Source organism: Pelophylax lessonae (assembly GCF_965119305.1).
Source record: "Pelophylax lessonae genome assembly, chromosome: 12".
Classification (NCBI taxonomy): domain Eukaryota; kingdom Metazoa; phylum Chordata; class Amphibia; order Anura; family Ranidae; genus Pelophylax; species Pelophylax lessonae.
Genome location: NC_138779.1, coordinates 37,237,062 through 37,250,829, shown reverse-complemented (window position 1 = coordinate 37,250,829; position 13,768 = coordinate 37,237,062).

Genomic DNA, 13,768 nt, shown 5'->3' with positions numbered 1-13,768 from the left:
TAGGGGTGTTTAAATGCCACCCCCTTATCTACCCCATCCTGTAAAATTTCCAGGATAACGGGGTTTGAGGCAGAGGAATTTTTCTTCTGACTCTGCCTAGTACAGAATGTTTTCCAGATTTTGGAATAAATTTTACTAGACACTGGCTTTCTACTTGAAAGGAGGGTATCAATGACTCTGTCTGAACAACCTTTCTCCTTCAGGATTTGGCGCTCACTACCCAGGCTGTTAACCACTTGCCGACCGCCGCACGACTATCTACGGCGGCGGTCAGCCCCTCACAGGCAAAGTGACGTAGGTCTACGTCGCTCGCCTGTGAGGGTTTAGGGAGCGAGCGCGCGCGCCGCCGGAGGCGCGCTCCCGCTCCCGCGTGGTCACGGACCCCCCCGCGCGTGTGACCGGCGGACCCGATCGCCGCCGGCCACTCTGCGATCGGCGGGGGAGAGGGAGAAAGTCAGGCAGCTTGTGTAAACAAGCTGCCTGTCATTCTCCTCTCTGTATGAGAGCTGATCACATGGATCTACTATGTAGATCCATTGATCACTCTGCATACAGTTAAAGCCACAGCCAATCACAGTTAGAATCACGCCCCTAGGGACACACACAGCCCCTCCCTCTCAAATAAAGTTAACCCCTTCACTACCAGTGTATTTTTACAGTAACAGTGCATATATATAGCACTGATTACTGTAGAAATGTCACTGGTAACCCCAAAAGTGTCAAAAATGTCAGTCAAGGGTCCGATCTTTCCGCCGCAATGTCGCAGTACCGCAAAAAAAATCGCAGATCGCCGCCATTACGCGTTAAAAAAAAAAACAACAAAAATGACAAAAATCTTTCCCTTTGTTAGTAAACGCAATAACTTTTGCGCAAACCAATCAAAATACGCTTTTTGCGATTTTTTTTTTACCAAACATAGGTAGCATAAAACAAATTGGCCGAAAATATTAAAAAATTTTGATTTTTAAATTTTTTTTTGGGGGAATTTCATATAAAAAAAAGGGAAAAATATTGCTATTTTTGCAAAATTTACGCTCTTTTTTTGTTTATAGCGCGTGATCAAAAAATCGCACAGGTGATCAAATACTGCCAAAAGAAAGCTCTGCTTGTGGGAAAAAAAGGACGCCAAATTCGTTTAGGTACAGCGTCGCACGACCGCGCAATTGTCCGTTAAAGTCACGCAGTGCCGAATCGCAAAATACCCTCTGGTCGTTTAGCAGCCAAATCCTCCGGGGCTTAAGTGGTTAACTGAAAAACCTGTGGCCTAGGGTGAAATAAGAGGCCTTTGCATTAACAGATCTGGAACCTCTGTTAGTTTCCAATGAGCTGTCACTGATGGGGATATCAGTCGCGAACCACGTTCTCTTTGGCCCCCAAGGGGCAATCTCTATGAGACGCAGTTGCAGCCATCCACTGAGTCTCTGTATGATTCTTGGAATCAGATTTTGAGGAGGAAAGGCATATGCTCGCCTAGCGTGCCATGGCTATGCTAGGGTATCCAAGCCTACCCTATCCTTTTGTTATGTCCAGGCGAAGACCTGGTTTACTTTTTTGCTCTGTCAAGTGGCAAACATATCCACTTCCGGTTGACCAAACATTTGGACTAGAAGTTGAAATATACTGGGATTCAGTTCCCATTCTGTCCGTTTGATGGAATGACGACTGAGGAACTCCACTTCCCAGTTGTCCTTCCCTTTTATGTGTGCTGCCAATAGAGAAATTATTCTCTTTTCTGCGCAGCTCAGTGTCTCCTGAGCTAATTTTAATAGGGTCTTTGAGCTGGCACCCCCTTGATGACTCAGGTAAGCTACTGTTGTAGCATTGTTTGAATAGATTTGGACTTTTTTTCTAAAAATGTCCTTTCCGAAAGCTTTTATGGCCTTTTCCACCACTTTTAGCTCTCTGTAGTTGGGTGAGGCCTGACTTATCTGTATATCCCAGATACCCTGGGTATGAGCCCCCGCCAGGTGAGCTCCCCCCCTTTTTTGGAACTTGCGTCCATGGCGACTTTTTAAGGGTTGTTCTTGACCCCAGAGTCGGCCTTCCCCTAGGTTTTGGGGAACTGTCCACCATCTTAATGATGATATTATTTGAGGGGAGAGCGCGATTTATTTTGTCTAGAGACTTCTGTCTCTTGTTCCAAGAGAGCAGGTGGAAATATTGAAGGTCTCGTGAGTGTAGTTTGGGCCACTCTACAGCTGGGATACAAGCTATCATCAGACCCCACATTCTCATGATCTGTCCCCTGAAACACCAAGGATGAAAACAGACATTTTCCACCGCCGAGACCACTTTTCCTTTTCCTCTGGGAAAAAGTTTCTTTACTCTGAAATCTATCTTATACCCCAGGTAGACTTGAACCTGAGCCGGTTCTATTGAGGATTTCTCCACATTTATCAGCCACCCTGCCGGCTGTAGGACTGACATCACTTTTTGTGTGTCTGCCTGTTTTGCTGATCTTGAAAAGGTCAACTTATAGCCCAGATAAGGGATCAATATTAGGCCCTGAAGATGACGCTGTCCTATTTGCAGTCCTTTCCACTGCGAATCTTAGGAATGCTTGGAGTTCCAGATGAATCGGAACCTGCATGTAGGTGTCTCTTCAATCCAGAGTAGTCATAAAAAAACGTCTCTTAACCGATCTTTTTTCGACTACCTGAATATTCTCCATTGAGAATCTTTTGTATATCATGTACTTGTTCAGCTTTCTGGGATATACAACACGACGGCATCTACTTGCGGGTTTGTACCACAATGCGTGAGAGTCAAAAATCTTTGAAGACCTGATTTCACGGTACAGGGGTATTTACCCTCTGCTCCATCCACTCTTGAATCCCCTTTAACAGGGTTTCTTCTTTGAGGGATATGATACAGTTATCTCCAGACTTGTATAAAGTACTCGAAATTTCTACTTGAGTAAAAGTACAAGTGCTCGATCAAAAAATTACTTGAGTAGAAGTGGAAGTGCTCGCAGAAAAAGTTACTTAAGTAGAAGTACTAAAGTATTCAACATTTTTTTTACTTAAGTATTGCAAGTAGTTTTTTCAAAAAATTTGCTACTTAAGTACTAAAAGTAAAAAGTACAAGTAGTTTTGAAAAAAAATTTCTACTCAAGTACTGAAAGTAGAAGTACAAGTACTGTGTTATGTAGTTATTAAAGAAATAAGTCAAAAGTTTGAACATCATATTGTTTTTATTATTTCAAATGATTTATTCAAATGATTAACCTGTGTTTGTTAGTAGTTTCTTGATGCACTTTAAGCGCTGTAGCACCATTTATTTGTTTGTTTCATATTTTCTTTTTATTGGAAAGATTTGGTATAGCAGCTTTTATTATACACAGCCTTTATTTTCGTATGCGCTGATTTACAAATGACATTATGCACATTTTATTGAGCTTTATGCAACCTGCCATCTACTGTTCTGGCAGTGGTAATTTTTTTTAAAGTAACGAGTAACTATGCAGCACAAAAAAAAAATACTTGAGTAGAAGTATCGAAATCATCGAAAAAATGTAGTGAAGTAAAAGTAGAAGTAGGAGAAAAAAATTCTACTCTAGGAAAGTACAGATACCGCATTTCGGTACTTAAGTACAATACTTAAGTAGTTCTACTTCGTTACTATACATCTCTGGTTATCTCTGCCACTGGCTGAGAAGAAAAACTTCAGTCTATATCCTCTCTGAATGATCTGGAGGACATAGGTGCTGGTTGAGATGTTTTTCCATTGCGGGAAAAAAATTGGGATAACCTGTTCCCTGAGGATCTGGATAAACATCCTCCAGGCCTTGATCACACAAAAAGGATCCTTTGCCAGGCCAGGCACAAAGTCTTAACTTGGAAGAGACATCTCCTTCATAAGCTTTGTACACACTGCTCTCCTAGCAGCATTCATGAGAGCCGCTGTTCTTGCAGAGGCTATAACTGACTGAACAGCTGAGTCTGTTAAGTACGACATCATATCCCCCAACTATGGACAGGGAACTTTAAGATGTCTTGTGAGCTTTTAATTACCGAGATAAACTTAGTAAGCTCCTGAATTCAAAACAATTTTGCCAGATAGTAAGCCGGTATCTGCTATAGCTGTAACCACATTATAAGAATTAGCAATTCATGCCTCCTTTTAACAAGGATTCTGTCCTTATTGTGACCAGCACTCAAAAGATCTCAAATCCTAAATACTTTGTACGTGGGAAGTTGTTTAGGGGAGATTACTTCCACTTTAGGTGGGGATGGTTAACTTGCAGCTACAGCTGATCAAGATAATGAATCAGAGGACCTGTGCAAGATATCACCACACCCCAGTCAGTCTAAAGTTGAAACACACTATCCAACTTTTGTTGGTAGATTTCCTTCAGATTTACCTTTTCAATGTAGTGCAAGGGCCTGCCATTGCATACAAATTGAAAGTGTTTAGATCTGCTCCCATATCATATGGTTTTGGCGGGTCTAACGGAAAATGTCTTCCGAAAATCTTATAGTGTGTATGGGCCATTAGTGAGTAGAGAATTTTACCAGCGAATCTATTCATGAAAAATGATATATTTCAGTAATTGTGAATAGAAATAACTCTGGACTGGGTGTCCCCAAGTCCTTGTACATTCTAGGCTGGTGTAGGGATCCTTTGAGTGGTGTACACTGCTTTAAGGAGTCCTTTCCATAGTAACTAATCACATACCTACTGTGACATACAGGGTGTTTAGCCTGGTTGGGTCTTGGCTCATGATCCCGCAATCTTTATTTACGAGCATAGCCCAATACACCACAGTTTCCAGGAAAAATAGATTTTTGTCCTTTTTTGGAACTTTTTTCTCTTTTAAATCTGTTACCGCCCGAGCCCTCCTTATCTTAGTTAAGGACCTGGGCTGGCTAGTGTCTTTCCTTGGATCTCGTTCATTCCTTGTTTGCAGAGGAGATGGCTTGAGATTCTGAAAAGAGGAAAGAGGGTCCTGCTCTAGAGAACATACATTCCTGAGCAGACAGACTATCTTAATCTGTGATCACATGTGTTAAGCTCTGATGAGTAGCAGCTGTAGTCCACAAGGACTGATTAGGCAACCCTCCTGCACTGATTTAAGAAAACCTTCATTAAAACAGATACTCTCAGCCATTTACCAACACATGTATGGCTCAAAGGGTTTGTGTGCAAGGCTAGAAACAGACTACCCCACAATACCGCACTTCCAGCATGTTCGTGCTATTAAAGTAGAGGAGGGTCTGATAGAGGCCTTCTGGGCCGATGAACGACCTGCAACAATAAAGAGAGAAACAAAGTGATTAACTCACTCTCTTATTTAACATATGTGCTACTCCCAGACACAGATAGTTAACAGGGCTGTCAGTAAGGGAACAATTAAAGGCTTGCTGTTCCTAGACCGTATGCAGCAGTAGGCCCCATTATCCGGTAAATTCACTTACCCGGTCTCATGTCCCTGCAGTCACCTGTGTATCGACTTATACCCCTAAGGGATGCGTTGTGCTTTGGTCTCTTTTTGGGCAATTTACAGCCCCTTCGTAGCCGGAGATTCTGCCATGAACACCACATGAACCCGGCGTCTCCTCCATGCTGCGCTCTCTTCCGGGTATCACTCGTCCGGCTTCACAGCGAGGCTTGAGGCGCGCTCACTGGCGGGAAATTCAAAATCCTTACCGCCCAACGGAGCTAATGGAGGAGACTTCCTGCAGAGACAACAGGACTTCAGGTATAGAGGGACCTTCACTGTAAGGTAAAGCGCACTACCTGGCATGTTGGCGACCTGAAAGCTCCTGTTTCCAGGATGCAGCTAGGGAGGAACCTGCCATTAGGTCGACCGAAGCTGCATCCCAGGGGTACCTCTCAGACAGTCCTTTGCCTTCAGGTCAGTAAAAAAACAAACGTTCCGATGTGAGGTTGGAAACACAACTGAACTGAAGCTCAAGGATGGGTGGGACCCTTTTAACAGCTGCAAATTAGTTGTGTTTCCTGTGAGGCGGAGCCACAATCTCTCATATGTAGGCCGTCCTGGAAGGATGAAAGGAGAAAATAGTGGGATTTTCACAAATGTAATTTGGCAAATGGAACATTTTTTGGCTTTCCCATGCCTCCAACAGGAGTTGCCATTTTTCCTACCCTTTAAAATTTAAAGTACCACTGTTTATGATCTAATGTTATACTAATGTTACACACACACGTAGCAGGTAAAATAAGTATTTTTATAAAGAACACTTTTTAATCAGAGTATAGCATCAATTCAATTAAACTCCTGGGATATTGATCTGGTCAGTTGGGTAGCAGAGGGGTTTGCTGATCAGTTTCAGCTATGAAAATAATACCGCGCTAATGAAAAAATGTGATGAAAATCGAAAAGCTGCTTGCACAACAATCGACTAAAAATTGTGTACACACATAAAATATAGCTCCTGAACAAACTGAGATGCAACCTAGTGACATTGGATGGACTGAAACATAATGTCCTGGAGGTGTTCTAAGGGATTTAGGTCAGACGAGCGTGGGGGCCATTCAGTTGTATCAATTTCTTCATCCTCCAGGAGTTGACTGCATACTTACGCCACATGAGGCCGGGCATTGTCTTGCACCAGGAGGAATCTAGGAACCACTGCACCCAGCGCGGGGTCCGATAATGGGTCCAAGGATTTCATCCCGATATCTAATGGCAGACAGGGTGCCATTGTCTAGCCTGTAAGGGTCTGTGTGTCCCTCCATGGATATGCCTCCCCAGATCATCACTGACCCACCACCAAACTGGTCATGCTGAAAGGTGTTACAAGCAGCATAACGTTCTCCTCGGCTTCTCCCGGCCCTTTCATGTCTATCATATGTGCTCAGGGTAAACCTGCTCTGATCTGTGAAAAGCACAGGGTGCCAGTGGCGGACCTGCCAATTCTGGTGTTCAATGGCAGATGCCAATCGATCTCCACATTCCTGGGCAGTGAGCGCAGGGCCTACTAGAGGACGTTGGGCCCTCAGGCCCCCCTTTTAAAATCCGTTTGATTGTTTGGCCAGAGACATTCACACCAGTGACCTGCTGGAGGTCATTTTGAAAGGCTTTGGCAGTGTTCATCCTGATCCTCCTTCCACAAAGGAGCAGATACCAGTCCTGCTGATGGGTTAAGGACCTTCGATGGCCCTGTCCAGCTCTCCTAGAGTAAATGCCTGTCACCTGGAATCTCCTTCATGCTCTTGAGACTGTGCTGAGGGACACAGCAAACCATCTGTCAATGGCACTTATTTATGTGCCATCCTAGAGGACTTGGACTGCCTGTACAACCTCTATAGGGTCCAGGTATCGCCTCATGCTACCAGTAGTGACACTGACCCTAGCCAAATACAAAACTAGTGAAAAAAAGGCAGAAAAGAGAAGTAGGGAAAAAAATGTCAGTGGCCTCCATCTATAAAATTATTCCTGTTTTGGAGGTCATCTCATTGATGCCCATCTAGTGCAACTGTTGTTAATTTTATTAACACCAAAGCAGCTAAAACTGATTAACAACCCCCTCTGCTACTTAACTGACCAGGTTAATATCCCAGGAGTTTAACTGACTTGATGCTATACTCTGATTAAAAGGTGTTCCTTTAATTTTCTTTTTTGAGCAGTGAATTCTTTTTTACAGGGTGTATTCCTGGAGGTCTCCTTGAGACCTACAGCAGCTGTGAATAAAAGTGAGATGAGCAGAAAAACATTGTAGGATCCTGATTTACAAAAACAATATAAGGCAGCAGCCTTTTGTCCTATGACTAAGTGTTACTCATTGCCACCACCTTGGTGTCAGCCAGTAGGAGGAGCGATAGGATGTGCCCATACAGCATAGATGTGCACAGACATTCTGGGACTACATAGAGAGGAGTTACCAACTGTCTATGGCTCTGTTGTAAATTTTCTTGCCTGGAGAAATATTTGTCACCATGATAGGAACTAAATAGATATTTGTTCAATCAGTTACAATTTATTGTACCGTGCCAAGTACAATGTCAAATGGAGATGGGAACTTTATATGTCCCCAATCAGCCACTGGCTGGGGCCATTGATGAAGCAACACAATACTCCTCCCTATGTGAAATGTGTACACCAGGAAAAAAAACATTGAATGCAGTTTTTTTATTAGAAATTCTTTAATTAAATATTTTACATAGATTTACAGAAAAGGTTTTCAGTAAGAAAAAAAAAAAAGTTACAAGTTCACAAATATTAAAATAGATCTGAATTGCATATGAGCACTCTGAAATCCGGCAGCTTTGGAAAACTGTGCTTATACTGAAAATCCTTCAAAGGGAATAAGCTGCATGTTGTTACAACTTTTTAAAATAAGTCAGGAATGGTAACTCTAGTTTATCTACCATTACAAGTTATTACCGGCACAGAGCTGTATAATTTAGATTTCACTAAAATTCAATACATTGGAGAACATTGGTCTTTTAAGGTCGGATATCAGTCTACTAAGCACTGCATCAGAAGGTCGAGGTATCCAAGGAGACTTTGAAGGTTAAAGCTGCACCCTGTTACTGTCAGGAGGTGATCTCATAAAAATAAAAATAAAAGTGTGAACTTGAAAGTTCCTCTGAATCTCCCTCAAAGTAGCCACAGCCTCAAAGATGCTAATTTTTTTATGTATATGCAGGGTAAGTACAGTACACTGCATGCCTCAAAGTAGGCACCTGACCATCACACCTATCTGAGCTTGTTGGACATTTCATTCCAAATCCAAGTACATACACTGCTCGAAAAAACTAAAAGGAACAATTTTTAATCAAAGTGTAGCATCAATTCAAGTAAACTCCTGGGATATCGACCAGTTTGGTGGTGGGTCAGTGATGGTCTGGGGAGGCATATCCATGGAGGGATGCAGACCTCTACAGGCTAGACAACGGCACCCTGACTGCCATTAGATATTGGAATGAAATCTTTGGAACCATTGTCAGACCCTACGCTGGTGCAGTGGTTCCTGGGTTCCTCCTGGTGCATGACAATGCCTGGCCTCTTGTGGTGAGAGTATGCAGCCAGTTCCTGGAGGATGAAGGCATTGAATGGCCCCCAAGCTCGCCTGACCTAAATCCAATAGAACAAATTATGTTTCAGTCCATTCAATGCCGCCAGGTTGCACCTCAGTCTGTTCAGGAGCTTAGTGATGCCCTGGTCCAGATCTGGGAGGAAATACCCCAAGACACCATCCGCTGTCTCATTAAGAGTATGCATCGACGTTGTCATGGTTTTAGGAGTTTGGTGTGAAGGAACCAGGGAGTCCTGCACAGAGCACTCACCCCGATCCTACTGAACATCTTTGGGATAATCTGGAACGCAATTGAGAGCCAGGTCTTCTAATCCAACACCAGTGCCTGACAAATATTCTTCTGGCTGAACAGACAAATTCCCCAGGCACATTCCAAAATCTTGTGAAATGCCTTCCTAGTAGAGTGGAGGTGGATTTTGCCGCACAGGTCAGGCTAAATCCATAAGGCCTAATGCTCATGGTTTTGGAATGGTTTGTCCCACAAGCTCAGATGAATGTATGAGCAGTAGATTATATAATGGATTACGTGCATCACACAAAACAGTCCAATCTGCTGTCTCCCACCTTGAAAGATGTCAGAAATTTAGTGTTTTAAGAGTACCAGTCAATACTCACGGTGAGAAAAGAGAGAGTGAGGAGATCTCTTGGCTGGAGGCATATACTGGAACATGTTTGGAATTACTCACCCAGTCTTGTTAAATTACAGTTGTGCTCATAAGTTTACATACCCTGACAGAAATTATAATTTCTTGGCCATTTTTCCAAGAATATGAATAACAACACAAAAACTTTTCTTTCACTCATGGTTAGTGTTTGGCTGAAGCCATTTATTATCAATCAACTGTGTTTACTCTTTTTCAATCATAATGACAACAGAAACTTCCCAAATGACCCTGACCAAAAAGTTTACATACCCTGGTGAACATGCGCACAAGTTGACACAAAGGGATTTGAATGGCTAATAAAAGGTAACCATCCTCACCGGTGATCTGTTTGCTTGTAATTCGTGTGTGTGTATGAAAAGTCAATGAGTTTCTGGACTCCTGACAGGCCCTTGCATATTCCATCCACTGCTGCACTGATGTTTCTGGATTCTGAGTCATAGGGACAGCAAAAGAATTGTCAAAGGATCTGCGGGAAAAGGTAGTTGAACTGTATAAAACAGGAAAGGGACATAAAAAAGATATCCAAGGAATTGAGAACGCCAATCAAACTCCAATCAAGAAGTGGAAAATTAGGGGTTCTTTTGAAACCAAACCACGGTCAGGTAGACCAACTAAAATTTCAGCCACAACTGCCAGAAAAATTGTTCGTAGATGCAAAGAAAAACCCACAAATAACTTCAGGTGAAATACAGGACTCTCTGAAAACGTGGTGTGGCTGTTTCAAGATGCACAATAAGGAGGCACTTTAAAAAAAGATGGGCTGCATGGTCGAGTCACCAGAGAAAGCCATTACTACGCAAATGCCTCAAAGTATCCCACTTACAATATGCCAAACAGCAAAGAGACAAGCCTCACACCTTCTGCCACAAAGTCATTTGTAGTGATGAGACCAAAATGAAGCTTTTTGGCCACAACCATAAACGCCACATTTGGAAAGGAGTCAACAAGGCCTATGATGAAAGGTACACCATTCCTACTGTGAAACACAGAGGTGGATCGCTGATGTTTTGGGGATGTGTGAGCTACCAAGGCACAGCAGGAAATTTGGTCAGAATTGATGGCAAGATGAATGCAGTATGTTATCAAAAAATACCGGGGAAAAGTTTGCATTCATCAGCCCGGAAGCTGCGCATGGGATGTACTTGGACATTCCAACATGACAATGATTCTAAACACAAGGCCAAGTTGACCTGTCATTGGCTACAGCAGAATAAAGTGAAGGTTCTGGAGGGGCCATCTCAGCCTCCTGACCTCAATATCATTGAGCCACCCTGGGGAGATCTCAAACTTGCAGTTCATGCAAGACAGCCCAAGAATTTACATGAACTGGAGGCTTTTTGCCAGGAAGAATGGGCAGCTTTACCATCTGAGAAGATAAAGAGCCTCATCCAAAAATACCACAAAACACTTCAAGCTGTCATTGACGTTAAAGGGGGCAATACACGGTATTAAGAACTGGGGTATGTAAACTTTTGATCAGGGTCATTTGGGAAGTTTCTGTTGCCATTATGATTTAAAAAGAGTAAACACAGTTGATTGATAATAAATGGCTTCAGCCAAACACTAACGTTGAGTGAAAGAAAAGTTTTTGTGTTATCATTTATATTCTTGGAAAGAAATCATAAACTCTGCCAGGGTATGTAAACTTATGAGCACATCTCTACTTACAGGTCTATATTAAGGACAAGATTTTAGCTACCTTTATGAAGCTATGAACTTTCCCTGCAGACAATCCCAACCACTCAGCCCTAAGCCTCCTACCTCCTCTTCACCAGTCGAAGGGTGCTGGCTCCAAGAGGTCCGTGACCCACTCACAATTATACCACTACAAGCTAGAGTGAAGCTACTCTCCATCTAAAAAGGTCAAAGGTAGGTTTACGTTTTTTTTTCCAGTACTGGGGTAATCCACCTGCTCTAAGTTCTTACGCATTTAGAATCTGACTACGCTAATGGAGTGAAACGCGTACTAGATAGCAAATAAAATTACTCTGGATTTTTAAAAGAAGAACAGTCTCACTCTTGTTTTTAGCACTTAATTATGAACTTTCCCTGTTGGACATTGAATGGCTACCCGAACTATTATTCAAGTCCAATCTGCTTAAATTGTAACTAAAGCCAAACTTTTTTTTTTTTAGTTTTGGATAAAGTGGAGATAGATTAGAACACCTGTCCGTTTTTATTGCTGTCTGTGCTCCTGTTAAGGAGATTCACCCTCTCTATTTGTCCTGTTTACCGTTATCATCAAAAGTGAAAGTAAAAGAAAATCCCACATTTTAGGTTGACACCAGAACAGTAATTAAGAGAAATCTTTCAAAGAGGACATTAGTTCTAGTAAAACCCCTGGATTCCCTCACTTGGAGGGAATTCCTCTCACTATCTGTTTTGGCTTTGGGACAGGAAGTGAAGGGAAATCTACCCAATGAGACACAGATGGCAAAAAAAAAAAAACCCCATTGACCGGGTTTATAACCCTCCCTTACTCCAACCAAAAGGAAAATAGAGTTACACTTTAATTCTTTGTCAGTGATCACATAGTTAAAAATACGGATGGCTTCTGCAATAAATTAACTCAAATTTAATTATTTTTTATTAAATAGGAATGCTGAAAAAAAAAAATGTAATGTATTATTGATTATAATTTTTCTGAACAGTTAAGAAAATTCACTTAATATTGTTAAAAAAATATTATATAAATGACATTCAAAAATGACGGTATTGCACCGTAAGCCCAGTTTACCTGAGAAAGAAGCAGCTACGGTTTTTTCTGCTGATCAATGAACCATGAGATAAAATGGGATTATGTTTTTGGGACATGACTAGTTGAAAGGATACGATATGTGCATATGGATTTGTTTATTCTTTTACTAAACAGGAATAAAATAATGAATAGAAAAAAAATGCAATTCAGCTGCAGATGGAATTCTTTTTTAATAAGATTAATTCCTAATGCATTCAGCGATCAGTGCGGTTTTAATCCCTTTTTATCCCCGACAGAGCACTGGTTCTTTGTTCCACAATCTAAAAAACTCAGATTGAAACCAGATTAAAAAAAAAGTCTTAAAGAATACGCAATATCAAAACTGCACAATGCTGAAGCGGTCACATGTCATGAGAGAAACAAGTTGGCAGCTACTGCTGACCTCTCCTTCTGAAAATCCTAGCTGCCTGGCTGTCTCAATGGTCCAGAATGGGACTGGACACTTTTACTGACACTTGACCGGTACACAGGTAGAAAATTTGGACATTTCTCTGACTTTTCTGATCTTGATACTTGTTCAGCTTCAGCGATTTAGGAAGTACTTAAAAGAGAAGAATAGGGATTGTATTTTTTTCCCGCAGTCATACTTACCTAGGTGGATGCTGCATCTGTCCCCCCAGCGCCTCTCCACTGAGAACTGAGCAATTGAACACCGCTGATCGCTCTGTTCTCACAGCTCCCAGAGCAGAGAGCTGCTGACTGTCAGTCACTGCTCTCTGCTCTGCCCCCTCCTCGCTCACTGAAGCGCTGGGCTGTGGAGGGGCGGGAGCGGCCGGCTTATAGCTCTCTGCGGCTCGCTGAGAGGCTGAGTCTGGTGTCAGTCCAGGCACCTGACAGATCCTGACTCCATGGTCGTGATGACGCGGTGCCTGAACCGACTTCTGTGACGTCAGCAGAGAGCGGACTTCAGCACGCTCTCTGCTGGAAAAAAAATGGCCACAGGAGTGCAGAACAAACTGCACTCCTGTGATCCAAAGGAAGTACAGCCAAATGAGCTTCGGCTGTACATCTCCTTTAAAGTGTTATTAAACTCAGGAGCCTGCATTCACAGTACACAGAACATGGAAATGCAATTATTTTAGTAAATATAAACTGCTAAATACCTTTTCTCATCAGCAGTATATAGCAGTCTTGTGACTTCTATCAGTGTCTGGTTAAAGCTTGTAGGAGGAGTTTTTATTCAACCCCAACTGTCCTATGAGACTGCAGGGCCCCTCACCCTCTGTCTGGACAGTGCTGATCACAAATCTTTCTAGCAATACACACCAAATTGAGCATGTGAAGAGTGCCCCCAAAGGCTCCATCTTATCAGGAGATGTATTGAGTACAGTGGAAGGGGA